The sequence below is a fragment of the Hordeum vulgare genome, chromosome 2H (genome assembly GCF_904849725.1).
Source record: "Hordeum vulgare subsp. vulgare chromosome 2H, MorexV3_pseudomolecules_assembly, whole genome shotgun sequence".
NCBI classification, from domain to species: Eukaryota; Viridiplantae; Streptophyta; class Magnoliopsida; order Poales; family Poaceae; genus Hordeum; species Hordeum vulgare.
The window spans coordinates 149,168,533-149,190,948 of NC_058519.1; the positions used below are offsets into that span (position 1 = coordinate 149,168,533).

General features: G+C 41.7%; 1 long non-coding RNA gene across 1 annotated transcript; it reads right to left on the reverse strand.

The window, feature by feature from the left end:
• Window positions 1-11,157: 11,157 nt before the first annotated feature.
• Window positions 11,158-13,965, reverse strand: LOC123429824. Its single transcript, XR_006622754.1, has 4 exons — window positions 13,485-13,965; window positions 13,198-13,403; window positions 12,884-13,119; window positions 11,158-11,541 (listed from the first exon to the last, which is right to left on the reverse strand). It is a non-coding gene; the product is annotated as an uncharacterized LOC123429824 (long non-coding RNA).
• Window positions 13,966-22,416: the final 8,451 nt, after the last annotated feature.

Here is a 22,416-nt window from a genome sequence, read left to right on the forward strand (position 1 = left end):
ACAGTGCCCAAAGAAACTATGCCACTACAGAAAAGGAGTTTTTAGCAGTCGTGTTTGCATGTGAAAAGTTCAGATCTTACATAGTTGACTCCAAAGTCACTATTCACTCTGATCATGCTGCTATTAAGTACCTTATGGAGAACAAGGACGCTAAGCCTAGGCTGATCAGATGGGTTCTCCTGCTACAGGAATTTGATTTGCACGTCGTTGACCGAAAGGGTGCTGATAACCCTGTAGCAGATAACATGTCTAGGCTAGAGAATGTCCTTGATGACCCACTACCTATTGATGACAGCTTTCCTGATGAGCAATTGAATGCCATTCGCACTTCACATAGTGCACCGTGGTATGCCGATTATGCAAATTACATCGTAGCCAAATACATACAACCCAATTTCACCTATCAGCAAAAGAAGAAATTCTTCTTTGATTTGAGACACTACTTTTGGGATGATCCTCACCTTTATAAGGACGGAGTAGATGGTGTTATTAGACGTTGTGTGCGTGAACATGAACAGGGACAGATGTTGCAGAAGTGTAATTCCGAAGCCTACGGAGGACACCATGCTGGAGATAGAACTGCCCATAAGGTATTGCAATCAGGTTTCTATTGGCCCAGTCTCTTCAAGGATGCCCGTAAGTTTGTCTTGTCTTGTGAAGAATGCGAAAGGATAGGGAACATCAGTAAGCGTCAGGAAATGCCTATGAACTATTCACTTGTCATTGAACCATTTGATGTCTGGGGCTTTGATTATATGGGACCCTTCCCGAGTTCCAATGGGTACACTCACATCTTAGTTGTTGTGGATTACGTCACTAAGTGGGTAGAAGCTATCCCCACTAAAAATGCTGATCACCACACCTCTATTAAGATGCTTAAAGAAGTCATTTTCACAAGATTTGGAGTCCCTAGATATTTGATGACTGATGGTGGTTCACACTTCATTCATGGTGTTTTCCGCAAGATGATCGCTAAGTATGATATCAACCATAGAGTTGCATCTCCTTATCATCCCCAGTCTAGTGGTCAAGTGGAGTTGAGTAATAGGAAGATCAAGTTGATCCTACAAAAGACCGTTAATAGATCTTGAAAGAACTGGTCTAGCAAACTTGACGATGCACTATGGGCTTATAGGACTGCTTATAAGAATCCCATGGGCATGTCACCGTATAAAATGGTTTACGGTAAGGCTTGTCATTTACCTCTTGAGCTGGAACACAAAGCTTATTGGGCAATCAAAGAGCTCAACTTCTATTTCAAACTTGCTGGTGAGAAGCGGTTGTTTGATATCAGCTCATTAGATGAATGGAGGGCCCAGGCATATGAGAATGCCAAGTCGTTCAAGGAAAAGGTTAAGAGATGGCACGATAAACGAATACAGAAACGAGAGTTCAATGTACGTGATTATGTATTGCTATACAATTCTCGTTTGAGATTCTTTGCAGGCAAGCTTCTCTCTAAATAGGAAGGTCCCTATGTTATCGAGGAAGTATATCGTTCCGGTGCCATCAAAATCAATAACACGGAAGGAAATTTTCCTAGAGTGGTAAATGGGCAAAGAATCAAGCATTACATCTCTGGTACTCCCATAAATGTTGCGACCAATATCATCAATGTCATAACTCCAGAGGAGTACATAAGGGATGTTTATCAGCCTGTTTCAGACCCTGAAAACGAAGAGGCATCTGTTTCGGTAAGAAATTGGACTCCGACGCTTCCCCGATAGGAAATTTCCTCCGTTTTGGAATTTTTGGAAAATTAGAAAAATAAAAAGCAGTCTGGAGAGCGCACGAGGCAGCCACAAGCTTGGACACCATCCCCTACCCCCTGGTGGCGGAGGGAGGGCTTGTGGGCACCTCGTGTGCCTCCCGGACTCCGTTTTCTTGTGGAGCACTCCTTCTGGTCCAATAAAATCAATATAAACTCACCCGAAGGTTTTGATCTCCGTATCGCGCCGTTTTCCTCTGTTTTCGTTTCGAGCTTGTTGTCTACCGCAGATTTAGAGCAAAGATGTCGAAGGAATTTGTTGGGGAGAATGATCTTCACCAAGTTCATGAGGAAGTAGATGCTGATCTAAAAAGTGTAGAAGTCACGGAAGCCAGGGACCAAGCTAAGGAGAAAACCAAGCTAGGGAGGAAGTTCAACCTATGTTCAACATTGAAGACGTTGAAGGAGTAGATTTTCTCCAACCCTTTCTCCACGTGCTGTCTCCATCCTTGATTGAACTATTGAGATTTTGCGAAACAACTCGTGCTCACAATATTTCCATTTCTCGTGAAGTTGTTTTGCTGGAAAACCATGTCACAGATCTCAAAGGTATAAATCAAAGATTGATAGCTCTCTTGGAATCAAAGGCGACAACTCCACCACCATCACCACCGAAGGAAGACAACTAAGCATTGGTATGGGCAATCCCCTTGGCTTCTGCCAAGCTTGGGGGAGTTGCCCTGGTATCGTATCACATTTATATGTTTTGCTTTTACCTTTGTTTTAGTTCTTTCCTTTTCAGTTTTTATTTCTTCTCTTAGAGGAATAAGTCTTTAGTGTTTAGTTTGAGTCTTTTTGCTTTTGTCTCTCCCCCGATGTATTCGAGCTTGTGAGCTATATAATAAAGAGTATCTTAATCAAGGGCTTTGCTTTGTGCCATGATCAATAGTATGAAAAGAACGATAGCATGAAAGATCATGAGACGATCTTATGGAAAGTGATAACTTCACTTATGACACGTATGATGATTGAAACTTGTTGAGAATAAATCAACATAGACCTCAGTCATTGTTGCAATTAATAAAAAGTAATAAGGAAAGAGAGGTTAACATATAAATATATCATCTTAGACACTTTTTACAATTGTGAGCACTCACCAAACTATTACATGCTTAGGAGTAGATGTTGGACAAGGAAGACAACATAATGAATTGTGTTTGCTTGGTTCCAAACAATGTTATATGATTAGAGATCCCTTAGCATGTGATGATTGCTTCCACCTCATATTAGCCAAAACTCCCGCACCAAGTAGAGATACTACTTGTGCATCCATAAACCTTCAACCCAGTTTTGCCATGAGAGTCCACCATACCTACCTATGGATTGAATAAGATCCTTCAAGTAAGTTGTCATCGGTGCAAGCAATAAAAATTGCTCTCTAATATGTATGATCTATTAGTGTGTGGAAAATAAGCTTTGTACGAACCTGTGATGAGGAAGACATAAAAGCGACAGACTACATAATAAAGTTCTTTATCACATGGGGCAATATAAAGTGGCGTTCCTACGCACTAAGAGGACAAGCATTCAAACCTCAAAAGCGCATGACAACCTCTGCTTCCCTCTGCGAAGGGCCTATCTTGTACCTTTACTTTTTGCCCTTGTAAGAGTCATGGTGATCATCACCAATTCCCTATTTTTTCCTTTGTCTTGGCTACCGTCACATGCTTGGGAAAGATCTATATTCATATATCAACTTGGAGTTGAGTACTTATGCTTTATTATTGTTGACTTTACCCTTGAGGTAAACCGTTGGGAGGCAAAACTGTAAGCCCCTATCTTCCTCCGTGTCCAGCTGAAACTTTGACACCATGAGTACCACGTGAGTTGTAACAATTGTGGAAAACAAAACAGATGATTGAGTATGTGGATTTGCCTTACAAGCTCTTATTTGACTCTTTCTGATGTTGTGATAAATTGCAATTGCTTCAATGACTTTGGACTGTTGTTGGTTACTTCTCGGTAAGGTTTTTGCTTCATGCTTTGCTTTGTGAAGGAATTGTTACTTTCTCATAAGAATCTTTATGATGTATTGATGTCCTACGTGTGATCATGATGCCCTCAGGTCCGTATTATGTTTTATCGACACTTCGTCCCTCAACATGTGGACATGTTTATGGAACTTGGTTTTCGCTTGAGGACAAGCGAGGTCTAAGCTTGGGGGAGTTGATACGTTCATTTTGCATCATGCTTTCATGTTGATATTTATTGCTTTTTGGGTTGTTATATTACTTCGTGGTACCATATTTATGCCTTTTCTCTCTTATTTTTCAAGGTTTATTTGAAGAGGGAGAATTCAGGCAGCTGGAATTCTGGACTAGAAAAGGAGAAAATCTTAGTCCACTATTCTGCACATCTCCAAATGCCCTGAAAAGTTACGTGGAATTTTTTGGGATTATATAAAAAATACTGGGCGAAAGAAGCACCAGAGGGGGGCTGCCAGGGCGCCACAAACCCTGCCACCGCCACCCCCTGGTGGCGGAGGGCAAGCTTGTGGGCTCCCTGACGGCCCACTAGCCCCCCTCTTTTGCTATATGAAGGGTTTCCTTCCAGAAAAAATCAATCGGGATCTTTTTCGTGGTTTCTCCGCCGCCACGAGGTGGAACTTGAGGAGATCCAATCTAGAGCTCCGGCAGGACGATCCTGCCAGGGAAACTTCCCTCCCGGAGGGGAAAATCATCGCCATCGTCATCACCAACACTCCTCTCGTCGGAGGGGAGGCATCTTCATCAACATTTTCATCAGCACCATCTCCTCTCCAATCCCTAGTTCATCTCTTGTAATCAATTTCCGTCTCACGACTCCGATTGGTACTTGTAAGGTTGCTAGTAGTGTTGATTACTCTTTGTAGTTGATGCTGGTTGGATTACTTGGTGGAAGAGTTTATGTTCAGATCCTTGATGCTATTCATTACACCTCTGATCATGATTATGATTATGCTTTGTGATTAGTTACTTTTGTTCCTGAGGACATGGGATAAGTCATGCTGATAATAGTCATGTGAATTTGATATTCGTTCGGTATTTTGATATGTTGTATGTTGTCTTTTCCTCTAGTGGTGTTATGTGAACGTCGACTACATAACACTTCACCATATTTGGGCCTAGAGGAAGGCATTGGGGAGTAGTAAGTAGATGATGGGTTGCTGCAGTGATAGAAGCTTAAACTCCAGTCTATGTGTTGCTTCGTGAGGGGCTGATTTGGATCCACTAGTTTAATGCTATGGTTAGACGTTGTCTTAATTCTTCTTTTGTACTTGTGGATGCTTGCGAGAGAGGTTAATCATAAGTGGGATGTTTGTCCAAGTAAGGGCAGTACCCAAGCGCCGGTCCACCCACATATCAAACTATCAAAGTAACGAACGCGAATCATATGAACATGATGAAACTAGCATGACAGAAATTCACGTGTGTCCTCGGGAGCGTTTTTCCTCCTATAAGTCTTTGTTCAGGCTTGTCCCTTGCTACAAAATGGATTGGCCACTTGTTGCACCATTGCTACTACTTGTTACTTGTTACTTTTTGCTTGCTACGTTTCACCTCGCTAGACAATCACTTCTTACCGCTACTTTCAGTGCTTGCAGTTATTACCTTGCTGAAATCTGTTTATCACAGCCTTCTGCTCCTCGTTGGGTTTGACACTCTTACTTATCGAAAGGACTACGATTGATCCCATATACTTGTGGGTCATCACATGACAAGGTGGTGGGAAGTTTAGTCCCACCCCGCTAGTGGAGAAGAAGTTGGACCCCTTTATAAGGGTCTCTCTTCTACATGCTATTGGAAAGTGAGAAGAGAAGGATCCCTCGCGCACTCCTCCTCCGTCGCCCGCCTCGCCACGCCTCGTCACGACGCGCCACGGGTTGCGGGAATGAGCCGAGCCGATATCATACCTACGTGCTTATTTTTGTCGGTCAGGAACGGAGAGTACGTAACGGACACGGCACGATCCGAGACGTCGGATCGTGGGCTGTTACCGACTCGGACGTGGGTTCGGCCCACGTCTCTCTGCCCAGCCGCCTATATAAGCAGGCTAACGCCTACCCTAGCCGTCACGAGAATCAGATCACATCTGCCTCACGCGTTCGTTCCTTTTGCTGCCGCTGCCGCCTGCGACTCCGTCCCATTTATCGCGTACACGGTCGATCGGAGAGGAGGCCTCCGAAACCCCGCCTCTCCGGTTCTTGTACGGGAGAGGGGCGATTAGGTTTTTGGGGAGCGATCACGCGACTGCTCGCCTCCGTCCGTCTGCTTCGTCTATGTCCGCGTGGCCCTCGTCATCGCCATGTCTTCACCATCCGAGCCCGATCGTCTCGCCCTTGAAGATGAGAAGAAGAGGGCAGAGGATACTGCTACTGCGGTCACGTCCAACGCCAACGCTGCTACTACGGCCAACTGGCCTATTGAAAGGTATAACTCGTTTATCCTCATGTTCGTATTTATCCTAGCAGTACTACTTGCATCCTTAGATGTATCAACTATATGCATAGTATGTGCTAGGTTAGCCCAAGATCAGTACATCATTAGTCTAGTCAATGTCATGATAGTTATTATCTCGTGGATTAATATACTCAGAAAATTGCCTATTTACTCAGTAGTTGGCTTGCCGGAATTCTCATACAGAAGCTCGTCCAAGTGAATTGATTCAGATCTTTATCGGCAGATGGACCTTCTCATCGACCCATTAAGATCCAACTTTTTCCAAATCTCGGTAAACCTTTTGCATGTGAAAAGATAGTGTTGAATATCCTCAGTGCCCCTTCGGCAGTTAGGGCAGTGTGCTTGAGTTGTTACATGACACATGTTGCTTGCCAAAATCCCCATTCAAGGGAGGGATCCATCTAATAATTTCCAAATAAAATGTTTAACTTTTGTCGGTACCTTGAGCTTCCAAATGGGATTTGGGTTAGCCCCTTTTTGACCATCTTCTGACAACGTTTCAGATTTGGTATATTGCCATTCCACAAAATCATCAATCCCTTGAACATTTACTGAAATTTGTAAAATGCAATGCACATCGACGGGATACAAAATATCCTGGATTTAAACTTCATCCCAAAGGCCCGTATGAACAGGGGCGGCAAGGACACCACTCGCCCTCGGCCTGCTTTAGTGCTACAGTGAACTATAGTGTGAAAATGTGCAAAAGAATCTACACTCAATGATATTCTAGTTATTATTAGTTAGGACCCATTGATCGGTCCATATATTTATATTTGGATTGCCCTAGCAGTTAATTGACTATATAGCTATAATTAGAGCATCTACAACTGGACCCCTCATAACCCCCTCAACCGCCAGGGTAGGCCGTCCAGTCACTAACGGGTCATGAAATTTTGACCCAGCCGGGTCTTTCAAACCGGTCTCAAACGTCTAGCTTATCGGAACCCCTCATATCTAGCCCAAATATGAAACGTATATGGGGCGCCTGGGCACGTCCGCCACGTCGGCCTGACGGCGTGGACCCATGTGAAATCGCCAAGAAACCCGGTGGTTCGACGGACGCCTCCTCCATTGATGTAGTGTGAACGCTGCATGGCGCTGAACCGACGTGCCATGTAATCCTAGCCCGGGTAGGGAAAAGAGAGAGGAGATCTAGATCTACATTTCCACCAATCACATTCTCCTTTATGTGAGGGGAACCCCTTGGATCTAGATCTTGGAATTCTTTGTGTTCTCTTTTTCGTTTTTCCTCTCATTTTCCTTCATAGCATTAGTTGTTGTGGTGGGATTTGGGTGAGAAGTACTTGGGCACTCCGTTTGTCATTTCCATTGCATTTGGTGTATAGGTTTGAGTTCTTCACGGTGATACGTGGAAGTGAAGTTTGAGAATCTTATTACTCTTGGGTGTTTGGGCACCCTAGAGCTTGTGCCTCTTGGGTGCTTTGGTGCCCTAGACAGTTGGTGGTGCGTCGAAGCTTAATCATTATGATGTAAAGCTCTGCGCAAGCGTCAGGGTCTTCAATTAGGTTGTGAAGGTTGCCGCGGGCAATTTGTACGGGTTCGGTGACCGCCCCCAAGGGTTGTCATTTGTACGGGTTCGGTGACCGCCCTCAGGGGTCCCTCGGTGGAATCAAGATATCTTGCATTGTGCGAAGGTGTGAGGAGATTACAGTGGTCCTAGTGGCTTCTTGAGGAGCATTGTGCCTTCACACCGCGCCAATCAGAGATTAGCATGTGCAAGGGTGTGAACTTTGGGATATATTGTCATTTCCACGTGCCTCGGTTAACTATTACCGGAGCCATTTACTTATGTACTTTACTTTGTGATAGTCATATTGTTTTTTGTTATATATTTTGTTATCACTTAGTTGTTTATCTTTCTCAGCATAAGTTGGTGTTGCACATAGGTGAACCTGCTTGTTTTATGTTTTGCAATTGACTAATTTAACGCTACTTTTATTTCACATTTGTTCAAGCCTAAACCCTAGTTATCTTAAAGCGCATATTCATCTCTCTCCCTCTAGGTGACATACACGTTCTTTCACAGGTCCATGGGATGTTATGCGTGTAGAACATGTCTTTTTTTGCTAAAAGAATTCGAGGATGCATGAAAACACAGTGGTAGATATGTGCTTGGGGTGAGTCTCCATGGCCACGAAGACGTGGAGTGACACATCAATACTGAATGACATGGCCCACATTATATGTAGCCCACACTACCATCGTTACCTTGTTGGTTGGATGGTCCGGGCTAGATCTCCTTTCCTTTTAGAAAATAAACACATAAAATTTATTTATTTGAAAATAACAGTTACATCGTTTATGAGAAAAGGTACAATATCATTTAAAGGCTCCTCAAATCAACCAAAAGTACGAACAAAATCTAGCTAACCTAACAAGTTGAGGAGCAACCTTATTTGCTTTTCATCGTTTGAAACTAGGCACTAAAAGATCATAAGCAATAATAACGATCATCGAAAATTGTCGCTGCCACTCTGGTAGACTGTCCTTAATTCTAAGTTGTTTGCATCTCGCCCTTTGCACAAGTAATAAACCGAATCTGAGTGCTAAAGGTTCAATTGTTGGGATGTCCACACAACAGTCAATTTTCTAATCCCAACACCCCCCCCCCCCCTCCTCCCCCGATAATGAATTTGTCCATATGCTGGCTGCTTTGAGCAACGATGTCATCACGCTCGCTAATGCCGACCTATGGCTACTTGCGTCCCTTCGAACACTAGTAACAGTGCACGTGCAACGCACGTGTAATCGAATGAATTTTCTCATTTATCAGATTGTATTAAGCTTGCACGTGTAACACACGTTTTATTGGAATTTAATGAATAAACAATATTTGAATATATGAAGCTTACATTTTAAGTTTACATATAGTCTCTTGCACAAGCAAGAATTCAGCAAACATTCCACGTACTCTACGAAATTTAAATCTTAACGAGATATGTACTGACTTTTCTAAAGCATATTGATATCAAATCTGCCACCAGCATTCACAAATCAACTTTCCTAAAGCATATTGATATCAAATCCGCCACGAGCATTCACAAATCAAGAATCTTAATGAACATCCGTAACATTTCTTCCTTTCTTAGCCAATAAAATATGTATTATAATTCATAGGCATCTACAAATCGTATATACAAGGTTGAATTAATCAGAATATATTTTCACAATATTATGACAGCTATTATTCGCCACTATTTAGGTGCTAAGACCATCGCCAATGTTGTCCGAAACACCACCTCGAGTCTCTTATATTTGACATTAATCTGTAGGTTCAATCTATGATTACCTCCATCATTTAGCGCATAGAATATATTTCTTGTTTCCAGGCTATATGTTGTTTTTGATCAAAATCAATTATTTAGTGACAATTGTTCTTCGCAAAATCAACAGTTTGCTTGCTCCTTGTCTCAACACACAAAAATGAAATCAAATATATCTTGAGGTAAGTAAATATAGAAATTTCATCTAAAAATTTCTCCCTAATAATAAAGCAAATACGATTTCTGGTCGTACGTCATGTAAATTACCCCTAAAGTTTGCACAAATTACCCACCATGCCACCGGTAAGTAATAGAAAATGTTTCACAAAGCAAAAAATCTTGAACTGGGCCGGCCCATGTAAAAACCTTCTATATAACGCTCTGCATGCTCGGAGAATATCCAGCACACCGTATGGGCCGGCCCATGCACACGCGCCTGCTTTTAGTTCCATTTATTTATTTATTTTCAGTTCCGTTTTATTTTTTTATTTTAAATAATTTAGAACTTAAAATAATCTTTAAAATTTTAATAAACTGAAAATTATAAATCAACATATTTAAAAAATCAAATGTTTGTGACTTCAAAAACTGCTCGGAGTTTTGTAAAAAATACTCGCATATACAATAAAATGTTTGTAATTTTAGAAAAAAAATTTGTACAATAAGAAAAGTCCATGATCTCAAATACAATTCCATGTATTAAAAATTATTAAATGCATTTAAAAAATGACCTAAATTTTTCAAAATAGCTAATGCATGTTTTGATAGTTTCTTTTTTTATTTAAAATTTTCCGTTCCATTTTTGTTTATTTCTAATTTAAATAATTGAGAATTAAAAAAAACTTTTCCATATTAAAATATAGGAATTTTGAATTAAAATGCTGACGAAAACATAAAAAAATTGTGGATTCAAAAAAAGCGCCGGATTTTTATATATTTTTCGCAAATTCCAAAACAATGTCCATGAATTTAATAAATATATTACTGACTTATAAAAATGTGTGTTTATTCAGAAAAACCTCATGCGTTTCAAAAAATGTTTGTGAATATAAAATAAAGTCCTCCAACATAAAAAATTATGTTCGTCTTTTCTTAAATTGGTCGCCAATTCAAAAGAAAATACTTAAACCTGTTCGAAATATAAAAAATATTCACGATTTTTAGTAAATGTTTGTAAATTGTAAAAAAATATCGATTTTAAAATTGTTCACGAAAGATCTAATGTATGTAGTTAAACATTAATGCTTCTAAGTCTTTGTGACAATATACCTGTGTGAATTTTGAAGAATTAACTGTTGGATGGATCGAATTATTATTGTATGTTTTCTAAAAAAATTATTGAAATTCAGAATAAATCTTTGAGTTACCAATATTTTTGACAACCATGATATATATTTTTTGAAAATGTAAAGATTGCTTCAACTTGTGAATAAATTTAAAAAAAGAAATATTTTCTTGCATTTGTGCATAAAATTTCAAAATCAAGCGATGATATGTGAACATAATGTAGTCACCATCATTAAAGATTATGTTTTTTTCTTCCGTGGCAACGCACGGGCCATTTTGCTAGTAAAACATAAAAGCTATGTCAGCCACATGAGAGTTTCATTCTGATTCCTGCAACCTCATTTGAAATCTCAACAAATTAAAGTACAATGTGCCTATTCATTAATTACATTATAATTCAAGTCCATTTATGCTATAAAGGAATAAATCAGATCTACCTAAATATCATAAATATAGAATAACAAACTGCACACACATAAGTTTCTCTCTATAATCCGCCAACATCGCATGACTAACAAACAAGGAGCAAGCTGGGCGATGAATTCTCAGCTTAACCAACCTTCTACATATTGATTTCCTTTCTTTTTAGCCACTTTTCATATAGCAGACAGTTGACAAAGTGGATGAATTACCAAAGACATATGCAGCACTAAAGATAATGTCTTTCAAAATGGCAAGAATGGTATATATCTCACATTCATCACCTGGTAAGGAGCACCGCTGAACACCGGCATTGTTGATAGTGGAAGATCGAGCTCACCTGCCATAGACAGATGCACATGCATAAGTAACATATATCTTTTCCATGTCTTATCAAATAGAGAGAGGTTTTTCTACACTCCAGTTCGGTGCAACCACGGTGTACCCATACAAAAAAACATAGCAAACCATTTTAAAAAATTTGAAACATTATGGGAATAATAATCAACAAATGTTATGGGGGCTTGCAAAGTTTGGTGGTCAACTAACATTTCAGGAGCTCTGTACAAAAAAGACAAAATCACTGAAAATTAGTTAAAATGTAAGTGCATTAATTGTTTGAGCAGATTTTGCAATTTTGTCTTTCTTGCATGAAGCTCCCCAAATGTTATTTGACCACCAAACTTTCCAAGCACTCATATATTTGCTGATGATCATTCCAACAAAGTTTTATTTTTTTGAAATGCTTTTCTATGTTTTCTTACATGGGTGCAGCCATGGAAAAAAATCAGTTGGCACAAAATTTCAGCCCCTGCCGGAATCACTGAATTTCACTGAAATTCAGTGATTCCAGTTTTCAATTCGGCCAAATGACTGAAATTGTGATTTGAATTTTGCCTCAAAACCTACCGAAATTGTACTGAAAACTGACCGAGAATGTGTGAAATTTCAATGAAATTTCACTGAAATTTTAGTGCAGAAAAATAGAACATTCAGAGAAAGAAAGAAAAAACACCACATAACCATCAAATAGCATATGAATTCTACAAAATATAAACCATCATCTCGACAACAAACAGTACTTCATGGAGTCAATAAAATTAGAAGTTCATGTTATAGTCCAGGATAACATCACTTCAACAGTCCATAACAGTTCATACAAATATCACAAAAGATGATGAAATATGACAAGATAAACAGGAAGCCAAAGTTCTAGGAATGAGTTGTTTTCCCATCAATAATCCCCAAAGAACCTCAAGCATATGGTGCATCCGGGTGCCATAGCTACAACGACAAAGTGCAGGGAGTAATTCACACATGTAAATGTAATAGGTTTCATGCCAATCCAAGCTATAACCAAGTGTCAACTTTATATACTCCCTCCATTCCTAAATATAAATCTTTTAAGATATTTCAATAAAAAACTACATACGAATGCATATAGTCATATTTTAGAGTATAGATTCATCCATTTTGCTTCGTATGTAGACCTCTAGTGAAATCTCTTAAAAGACTTATATTTAGGAATGGAGGGAGTATATGATTTCTTTGTAGTCATAGAGTGGGTACTAATTTCTTACATCTTGTAAACTTTAAGCACACGAGCACTAATTTCTATATCACAAACTCAAAGAACCTAATGATGTATTAGCAAGATCCATCATGAGAGCACATGGATCAACCTCCTTATCTTCTCGATAAGTCTCATTTTGCTGAAGGAGGAGCTGCAAGTTGTAACATGTGTACACCAACTTTGTCAGCTTAATGTAACATAGAATATTTCTCACTTTGGTATGGATCAACGTGAAAGTACTCCAATTGCGCTCACAGCCACTTGATGACACACAATGAGACACAATGCGCATCGCATACTTCTGCAACATGGGCACATCTCCACCATATTGAGACCACCAAGTGGCTGCAAGATAGAAAACCATAAGTCAACAAAAGAGAAGATACTACAATCAAACTCTCAGAAATTCTGTAGCTCACTTACCTGGGCTAGATGTGCGTGCTGCGAGCCGTGCCATCACTCCCCAAGCTTTCCTTTGTTTCTACTATAAAGTGAAAGTTCATCCATAGCCTTTGCTCCAGACTGTGGTGTATCCGCCATATTTGATATTACATCTAACACTTTATTAATATAGGCTGGATCTTTGTCAAATGCAAATGAATAGTGTGATTCGGGATCAAGGGCAGCAGCTACAAACGAAAGAAAACATATTAGAACAGAAGCTACATGATAATCTATAAGCACAAGGCGTTTGAGCACAAAGGAGGTACCTGCAAGCATCAACGTGTTGTCGTACAATTACTGAATCCTCGGGCCCACCTTCCTCATGTATTTTTCAAATTCATATGTATCCTCGCCGAGTTGAGTTGTCAATTCCTGAACAACGGTCATCATCCTTAATTTAAAACCAGAAACGGTCCCATCCTTCTGCTGATCAGCATATCGTAGTACGAAGTATAGTGGCTGCACTCTATCTAGAACCCTCTTGAGGTCATTCCACCATTCACTACTTGTCAAACATGCTTCTATATAGTCAAATTCTTCCTCAGTTTTCCAATCACTATTTTTCCACTCATCTGACACCATCCATTGCCGAAACTTGTCCTTCTTATCATGAATACTTTGCAGGAAAATAAAAACAGTTCCAAAGCGGGTGGCATTAGGACGGATCAACTCTCCACCAATCTTGTCCCTCATCTCAGCATGCAGCCGGTTGTGATTGTAGAAGAACCTACTCATCCTTTTCGCACTTTTGACAACTCGAGCAACCTCATGAAATTTACCAATGTCCTTTAATATGAGGTTGACTGTATGAGCTGCACAAGGCTGCCAATATATATGAGGATACTCTTTTACGAGATCTTTGCATGCCTTTTTGTAGTTCGAACCATTGTCCGTGACAATTTGGACAACCACCTTGTGGCCAATTTCATCAATAACGACCTTCTTAATCTCCTTCAATATGAATTTTGCATGAACAGCGATGTTAAATATTTCATGACAAGGAATAGAGCACAAATATGACTGCAGCACAAAGAATTTTCATTACCTGAATTCTGGATTCGACCAGTTGCATTGACAGTCTTGTGAAAGAACATAACCCCATTACAATAAATCATGAAATTAATGATGCTCATGCCGGTAGGTCCTGTCCATGAGTCACACATGATAGTCACACCAAAACGATCCCAATCTTGCTTCATGTTCTCAACAAAGGCCCTCATTTCCATATAGTTGGCATCCAAATATATCCCGTCAACTTCATATGATGTAGGTAAGTGCTTTACTGCATGTAGCTCTTGACTCAACTTCAACGCTGCTCGAAATAAAGGACAATTGATTTTCCGTCCTAGAATATCATTTGCATGGAAAGCAAGATGTATGAATCCTCGTTGTCACTCTACCTGGAAAGGGTCAGAACAAACGCACACCAAGTGCAAGAAAAGCAGTCCACAACCCATATTCACTCCTAAAATTAGGAATAGACACTATAGGATAGTATGCCAAAATAAGTGTTCTTGTCTCAAAAGCAATAAACACCATAGGATAAGTACGCCAAAATAAGTGTTCTTGTCTCAAAATTAGGAATCCTCTTCCCCCAACCATTTGCCTCTGCAATTCATTAGGGTCCACATCTATGGCAGATTGTCGTTAGTTTGGAGCATGGCATCTCATCAGTTATGAACAGAAAATAAGCATGCAGTATAAGGGCAATTTTACCTCACGTCATGGCTAGGGGTGTATGTGGTACATTTTGCTCGTCATTAAGCACTGTTGTTGAAGAACTGCATACAAAGTAAATGTTTTCTACCCAGTAATGAAATTTCATATCGATAAGGGAACATAACTAAAAATAGAGTAGCACAAAAACCTCAACTGAATTTGTGTGAAGTATGGGCTTCCATGTGCGCCCATGTCCCCCCGTGGAAGCAGCTACTTCCACGTGCACCCGTGGCCCCTGCGGCAGCAGCGGCTAGCGTGTCCTTGTGGCGGCCGCGGATGTGACTCCCACATCCCTAGAGGTGGTGGCGGCGGTTCTCCGATGGTTCTTCACATTCTCACATCGACTAATAGCCTTCGCCTCAGCAGAAGTGAGGAAACCTGCAGGAACCTGTGTCAAAATATGGCAATTGTCAACCGCAAAAAAAAGGCAATTGCACATAAGTAACTTGGTCAACTATAGAAAATTTAAGCACGCCATCATGTCAATTCAGGAACCCTCTACAACTCATTACTTATCACATTTCATGTCAACATAGAATATTTTCTGTTTCCAGAAAAGGCTGCTTGGCTGGAGGACTATTATGTCATACCGCATTTGCTAAATAATATTTTCTCCAGAAGTGCATGCTAAATATTTCCTACAAGTTGATTCTCTCCTAGAAGCTCGACAGAAGTGTCATTTTGTAAATCATAATCCCTTTACTCAGCAAGTACAGGAAGAACTAGGATAAATGAACCATGCTAACATTTGGCAAAGTCCATTAAGGATTACAAATGTACGAGCTTCATCTTTAGAGGAAAAATGGATAAATCACACAAGGGAAAGCGTAACATCAGACACTCGATCTGGACCACACCGTTCTAACTTCTAATTAACCACAATTATAAGTTTCTTGCTACTCAATTTCATCCATTTTGCTGAAACTAAATCATTCCCTCCCATAGTGTAACAAGACAATACACACACCGGAGACTTGGAATCACCAGCTACCACATGATCCAATCCAGGGGTGCCTGGTAGGGCTTGGGGAGATGAGAGGGTGGATGAATTCTTACTCTGCAGCAAATGATGAGATGTAGAGGACCTCGAGCGGGGATGCCACTGGGAGCCAATTTTGGGCGTTGGCCCACAGGAGCACAGTTGGGCGATGGACCTCAACAACAACAGCACCCTGAGAGTCGACGGCAGCGCCCTGCGTCCTTGCCGGATGGGGTGGCTCCCGTGTCATCGGAAGCGGCGATCGGTGCGGCACCCTCGGCGGTTCACGAATCACCGGCATGCCCGTAACGTCCCATGAAGGTGTGGGAGGTTGTAGCCCTCCCATGGCTCAGTCGGCGACGAGAACGAAGGAAGAACGCGGGAAGGATGGCGCTGGGCGGGGAGGCGTGTGATGCGCGGCGGGGGAGAAGGTGAGAGGCAGAGGGGAAAAGGAGGCCGGGGAGGCGGCGGCGCTGCTCCTTGGCTCCTCGTCGCCATGCCGATTGGAGGCCGGTGGTGGTGATTTTTCTTGAGAGATGGGATCGAGATCAGGTTGAGGTGATGGCCGTGTTAATATGTGCGAATATCCGATTAGTTTCCTAATAAGACGCGATCGTTATTAGTTTCCTAATAAGACGTCATCGTGGTTATACTTTCCTAATTAATCGGGTGTGGAGTTTCATATTTTTCTCTGCGGTGGAGCACGGTCAGTCAATGCAAATTGTTAAGTGCACACAGAGAATGGTTTAAGTTAAGGCTAGCCGTTAGATTGAATTAAGTGGACCTAATCATGCGGTGATAATAGATCCGTGTACGTTTTATGAGGTGTGTTTAAAAAAGTTTACGTTTGCTCTTTTATTAGTAGTATAGATATTTGGCGTGCGTCTCATGAACCATCGGTAGAGAAAAATTGCCAAACATAAGGTTCAAAAAAAAGATTAGTATTTGATGCCTAATGGCATCTCTAAAAGCAGTCACCAAAGGAGCGTCATCAAATGTCTGACATACAGTTGAAGGGGTGGTGGCCATTTAACCATATTCACCAAATGTATGCCTCTTGTCCAATAAAAAGAGGAGAGAGAGAGAAGGAAGGGATAGGGACAAGTGGATTTGTGGTGGAGTTTGAGACTGAGTTGGTGGTGTACGCACACACGTGGAGTACACTAGAACTCTCTAGAGTTTGAAGGCACTTTGTGGGATTTTAAACATTCAAACCAATCCACAAATATTTGGTGAAGAGTGTTGAATGACTAAAAATGTCTAGACCCTCTAATTCGCAGCGTGGAGAAAGATTTGATGACCCCATTGGAGATGTCCTAAGGAGTAGACGTGCCACTCTAGCTAGCGCTACACTATATATATGTGTGTTTGTTGTTTTCCTTTTCTTTTTGAATTTCTATGTTCCTCTTTAATATATATTATGATTATTTTCATCTTACTAATTATATATAATCAAGAATTTTGAATTTTTTTGTGAAATCTATAAGAATAACAATAAATCCAAAAATGTTCATATATACAAAAAAAATCATGAATCCTAAAAAACTATTTTGAATTTACTAAATGTTGACAAAGAACCATAGTGTTGAACAATTTAAAGAAATAAACTGTATTTGATTATTGGTGAATTAAAAAATAAATCATCAATTTGAAAAAAAAAATCTCTGTTTTCCTTCAAACAATTGAAAACACATTGGTGAATTCCTAAAATATTCACAAATATAGAAAAGTCTATAATTTAAACACGTGGTCGAGAGTTAAGAATGATAGCAAATTCTAAGAATATTCGTGTATTAAAATATATTTGAAATTTAAAAAAAGTCCACAAATTTATGATTATCTCAAGCTCAACTGGCCAAGCCCCGACCGGGCCCTCCCGCGTCGCCCCCGTAGGCGACGGGGAGGGAATCCTAGATGCCGTCGGGCAGCACCTCCCTCCCGCCCCGCCCCTCCTCTCCCCCGCCATCGCCACAGGGCGCTCCGAGTGAAGCTTCGGTCGACGTCGGCGCCGGCGGGACTTCTCGCCTCCTTGCATGTGGGGGCTGGTGCAGGCCGGCTTCGACGGGCCTGGGCGTGGCGTTTTGGTGGATCGCGGCGGAGCTCCTTCGGGGCGGCAGCGTCTGGTGGTCTTGGTGGTGCGGCGGGCTGCCTGGTGGTGGGGCATGCTGGCGCCGGTCGTGGCGGCGGCTTGAGCTCGGCTCAGATCTGGCGGACGGCTGCAGCTGGCGACGTGGGCCGTTGGAGGCGTGGCCTGGTGGTGGGACAGCAGCGGTATGGTGGTGGTGTGGGCCGGGGGTCAGGGACGGCGGCCGCGGCGGTCTGGCTAGACCTGACCTCGTGGCTGCGCGGGTGGGGCACCGGCCCGGCGTGGGTGGTGCTCCGGTCGTGGGCGATTGCGGCGCGTGGAGGTCCGGCTCGGCATTGCCCTCTCAGTGGCGCGGCGGCTACATGGTGGCTCGACGGCTTTGTCTGCGACGACGGTTGGCTTACTCCAACGTCGACTCGTCTGCGGGTGGACCATATTGATCCTCGCTCCACCCTCTCATCATGTGTGTGTTACGTGCGCCGAAGAGCCAAACCTCTCCCAGCTATGGTCCACCCCTTGTCTCGCGTCCGGAGTAGTAGGATGATGACCCACAAGTATAGGGGATCAATCGTAGTCCTTTCGATAAGTAAGAGTGTCGAACCCAACGAGGAGCAGAAGGCTCTGATAAATGGATTTCAGCAAGGTAATAACTGCAAGCACTGAAAGTAGCGGCAACAAGTGATTGTGTAGCGAGGTGAAACGTAGCAAGCAAAGAGTAACAAGTAACAAGTAGTAGCAACAGTACAGCAAGTGGCCCAATCCCTTTTGTAGTAAGGGACAAGCCTGAACAAAGTCTTATAGGAGGAAAAACGCTCCCGAGGACACACGGGAATTTCTGTCATGCTAGTTTCATCATGTTCATACGATTCGCGTTCGTTACTTTGATAGTTTGATATGTGGGTGGGCCGGCGCTTGGGTACTTCCCTTACTTGGACAAGCATCCCACTTATGATTAACCTCTCTCGCAAGCATCCGCAACTACAAAAGAAGAATTAAGACAAAGTCTAACCATAGCATTGAACTAGTGGATCCAAATCAGCCCCTCACGAAGCAGCACATAAACTAGGGATTAAGCTTCTGTCACTCCAGCAACCCATCATCTACTTACTACTTTCCAATGCCTTCCTCTAGGCCCAAATATGGTGAAGTGTTATGTAGTCGACGTTCACATAACACCACTAGAGGAAAAACAACATACAACATATCAAAATACCGAACAGATATCAAATTCACATGACTATTATCAGCATGACTTATCCCATGTCCTCAGGAACAAAAGTAACTCTCACAAGACATAATCATAATCATGACCAAAGGTGTAATGAATAGCATCAAGTATCTGAACATAAACTCTTCCACCAAGTAATCCAACTAGCATCAACTACAAAGATTAATCAACACTACTAGCAACCTTACAAGTACCAATCGGAGTTGCGAGACGAAGATTGGTTACAAGAGATGAACTAGGGATTCGAGAGGAGATGGTGCTGATGAAGATGTTGATGAAGATGCCTCCCCTTCGGTGAGAGGAGTGTTGGTGATGACGATGACGGTGATTTCCCCCTACGGGAGGGAAATTTCCCCGGCAGGATCGTCCTGCCGGAGCTCTAGATTGGATCTCCTCAAGTTCCGCCTCGTGGCGGCGGGAAACCACGAAAAAGCTCCCGATTGATTTTTTTTCCACACCAGGACGCTTCATATAGAAAAAGAGGGGGGCTAGTGGGCCTTCAGGCAGCCCACAAGCCTGCCCTGCGCCACTAGGGGGGTGGTGGCGGTGGGCAAGCTTGTGGGGCCCTGGTGGCCCCCCTTGAGTAGTTCTTTCGCCCAGTATTTTTAATATATTCCAGAAAAAATCCATGTAAATTTTCAGGGCATTTGGAGATGTGCAGAATAGTGGACTAGGATTTGCTCCTTTTCCAGTCCAGAATTCCAGCTGCCTGAATTCTCCCTCTTCAAATAAACCTTGAAAAATAAGAGAGAAAAGGCATAAATATGGTACCACAAGTAATATAACAGCCCAAGAAGCAATAAATATCAACATGAAAGCATGATGCAAAATGGATGTATCAACTCCCCCAAGCTTAGACCTCGCTTGTCCTCAAGCGAAAACCAAGTTCCATAAACATGTCCACATGTTGAGGGACGAAGGTGTCGATAAAACATAATACGGACATGAGGGCAACATGATCACACATAGAACAGCAATATATCATAAAGATTCTTACGGGAAAGTAACAATTCCTTCACAAAGCAAAGCATGAAGCAAAAACCTTACCGAGAAGTAACCAACAATAGTCCATAGTCATTGAAGCAATTGCAATTTATCACAACATCACAAAGAGTCAAATAAGAGCTTGTAAGGCAAACCCACATACTCAATCATCTCTTTTGTTTTCCACAATTGTTACAACTCACGTGCTACTCATGGTGTCAAAGTTTCACCTGGACACAAAGGAAGATAGGGGCTTATAGTTTTGCCTCCCAATGGTTTACCTCAAGGGTAAAGTCAACAATAATAAAGCATGAGTACTCAACTCCAAGTTGATATATGAATATAGATCTTTCCAAAGCATGTGACGGTAGCCAAGACAAAGGCAAAAAGGGAATTGGTGATGATCACCATGACTCTTACAAGGGTAAAAAGTAAAGGTACAAGATAGGCCCTTCGCAGAGGGAAGCAGAGGTTGTCATGCGCTTTTGAGGTTTGAATGCTTGTCCTCTTAGTGCGGAGGAACGTCACTTTATATTGCCCCATGTGACAAAGAACTTTGTTATGCAGTCTGTCGCTTTTATGTCTTCCTCATCACAGGTTCGTACAAAGCTTATTTTCCACACACTAATAGATCATACATATTAGAGAGCAATTTTTATTGCTTGCACCGATGACAACTTACTTGAAGGATCTTATTCAATCCATAGGTAGGTATGGTGGACTCTCATGGCAAAACTGGTTGGAGGTTTATGGATGCACAAGTAGTATCTCTACTTGGTGCGGGAGTTTTGGCTAATATGAGGTGGAAGCAATCGTCACATGCTAAGGGATCTCTAATCATATGACATTTTTTGGAACCAAGCAAACACAATTCATTATGTTGTCTTCCTTGTCCAACATCTACTCCTAGGCATGTAATAGTTTGGTGAGTGCTCACAATTGTAAAAAGTGTCTAAGATGATATATTTATATGTGAACCTCTCTTTCCTTATTACTTCTTATTAATTGCAACAATGACTGAGGTCTATGTTGATTTATTCTCAACAAGTTTCAATCATCATACTTGTCATAAGTGAAGTTATCACTTTCCATAAGATCGTCTCATGATCTTTCATGCTATCGTTCTTTTCATACTCTTTGATCATGGCACAAAGCAAAGCCCTTGACTAAGACACTCTTTATTATATAGCTCGTAAGCTCGAATGCATCAGGGGAGAGACAAAAGCAAAAGACCCAAACTAAAAACTAAAGACTTATTCCTCTAAAAGAAGAAATAAAAACTGAAAAGGAAAGAACTAAAACAAAGGTAAAAGCAAAAGATATAAAGGTGATACGATACCAGGGCAACTCCCCCAAGCTTGGCAGAAGCCAAGGGGATTTCCCATACCAATGCTTAGTTGTCTTCCTTTGGTGGTGATGGTGGTGTTGTTGGAGCAGTCTTGAGCTTGTCTAATTTCCACTTGACCAAAAAGTTCTGCTCCCTTAGATCGTCATTTTCCTCCTCAAGTTTCAAAACTCTATGGCAAAGCTCATGCTTACTCTCCTGCAAGAAACGAGAAGGGATAAACAAGGTCTTAGGATTCTTCCTGTGGTCAGGGAGGCTTGACTTCTTGAACTCCACATGCGTGTTTGCAGGTTGAGGTAGAGGAGCCTCCTCTTCAACGGAACTCGTTTGCTCCTTCCCTTTGGGCTCATAGTCCTCTTCCTCATCAGTGGTCCAACCATATGGTTCCAAGTCCTCATAGACCTTGGGGTTAGCAAGGTAGTCAGCCACATAGCTCTCTCCCTCTGAATCTTGAGAAGACATCTTGACCTAGATCTGCGGCAGAACAAGCTCGAAACGAAAACAGAGGAAAATTGCGCGATACGGAGATCAAAACCTTCGGGCGACTATATATTGATTTTTTTCTGGGCCAGAAGGAGTCTTCTGCAAGAAAACGGAGTCCGGGAGGCACACGAGGTGCCCACAAGCTTGCCCACTGCCACCAGGGGTGGTGGCGGAGTGGGCCCTTGTGGCTTCCTCGTTTGTTCTCCGGACTGCTTTTTATTTTTCTAATTTCCAAAAATTCCAAAACTGAGGAAATTTCCTATTGGAAAAGTATGGGAGTCCAATTTCTTGCCGAAACAGATACATCTTCGTTTTCAAGGTCTGAAACAGGCTGATAAACATCCCTTATGTACTCCTCTGGAGTTATGACATTG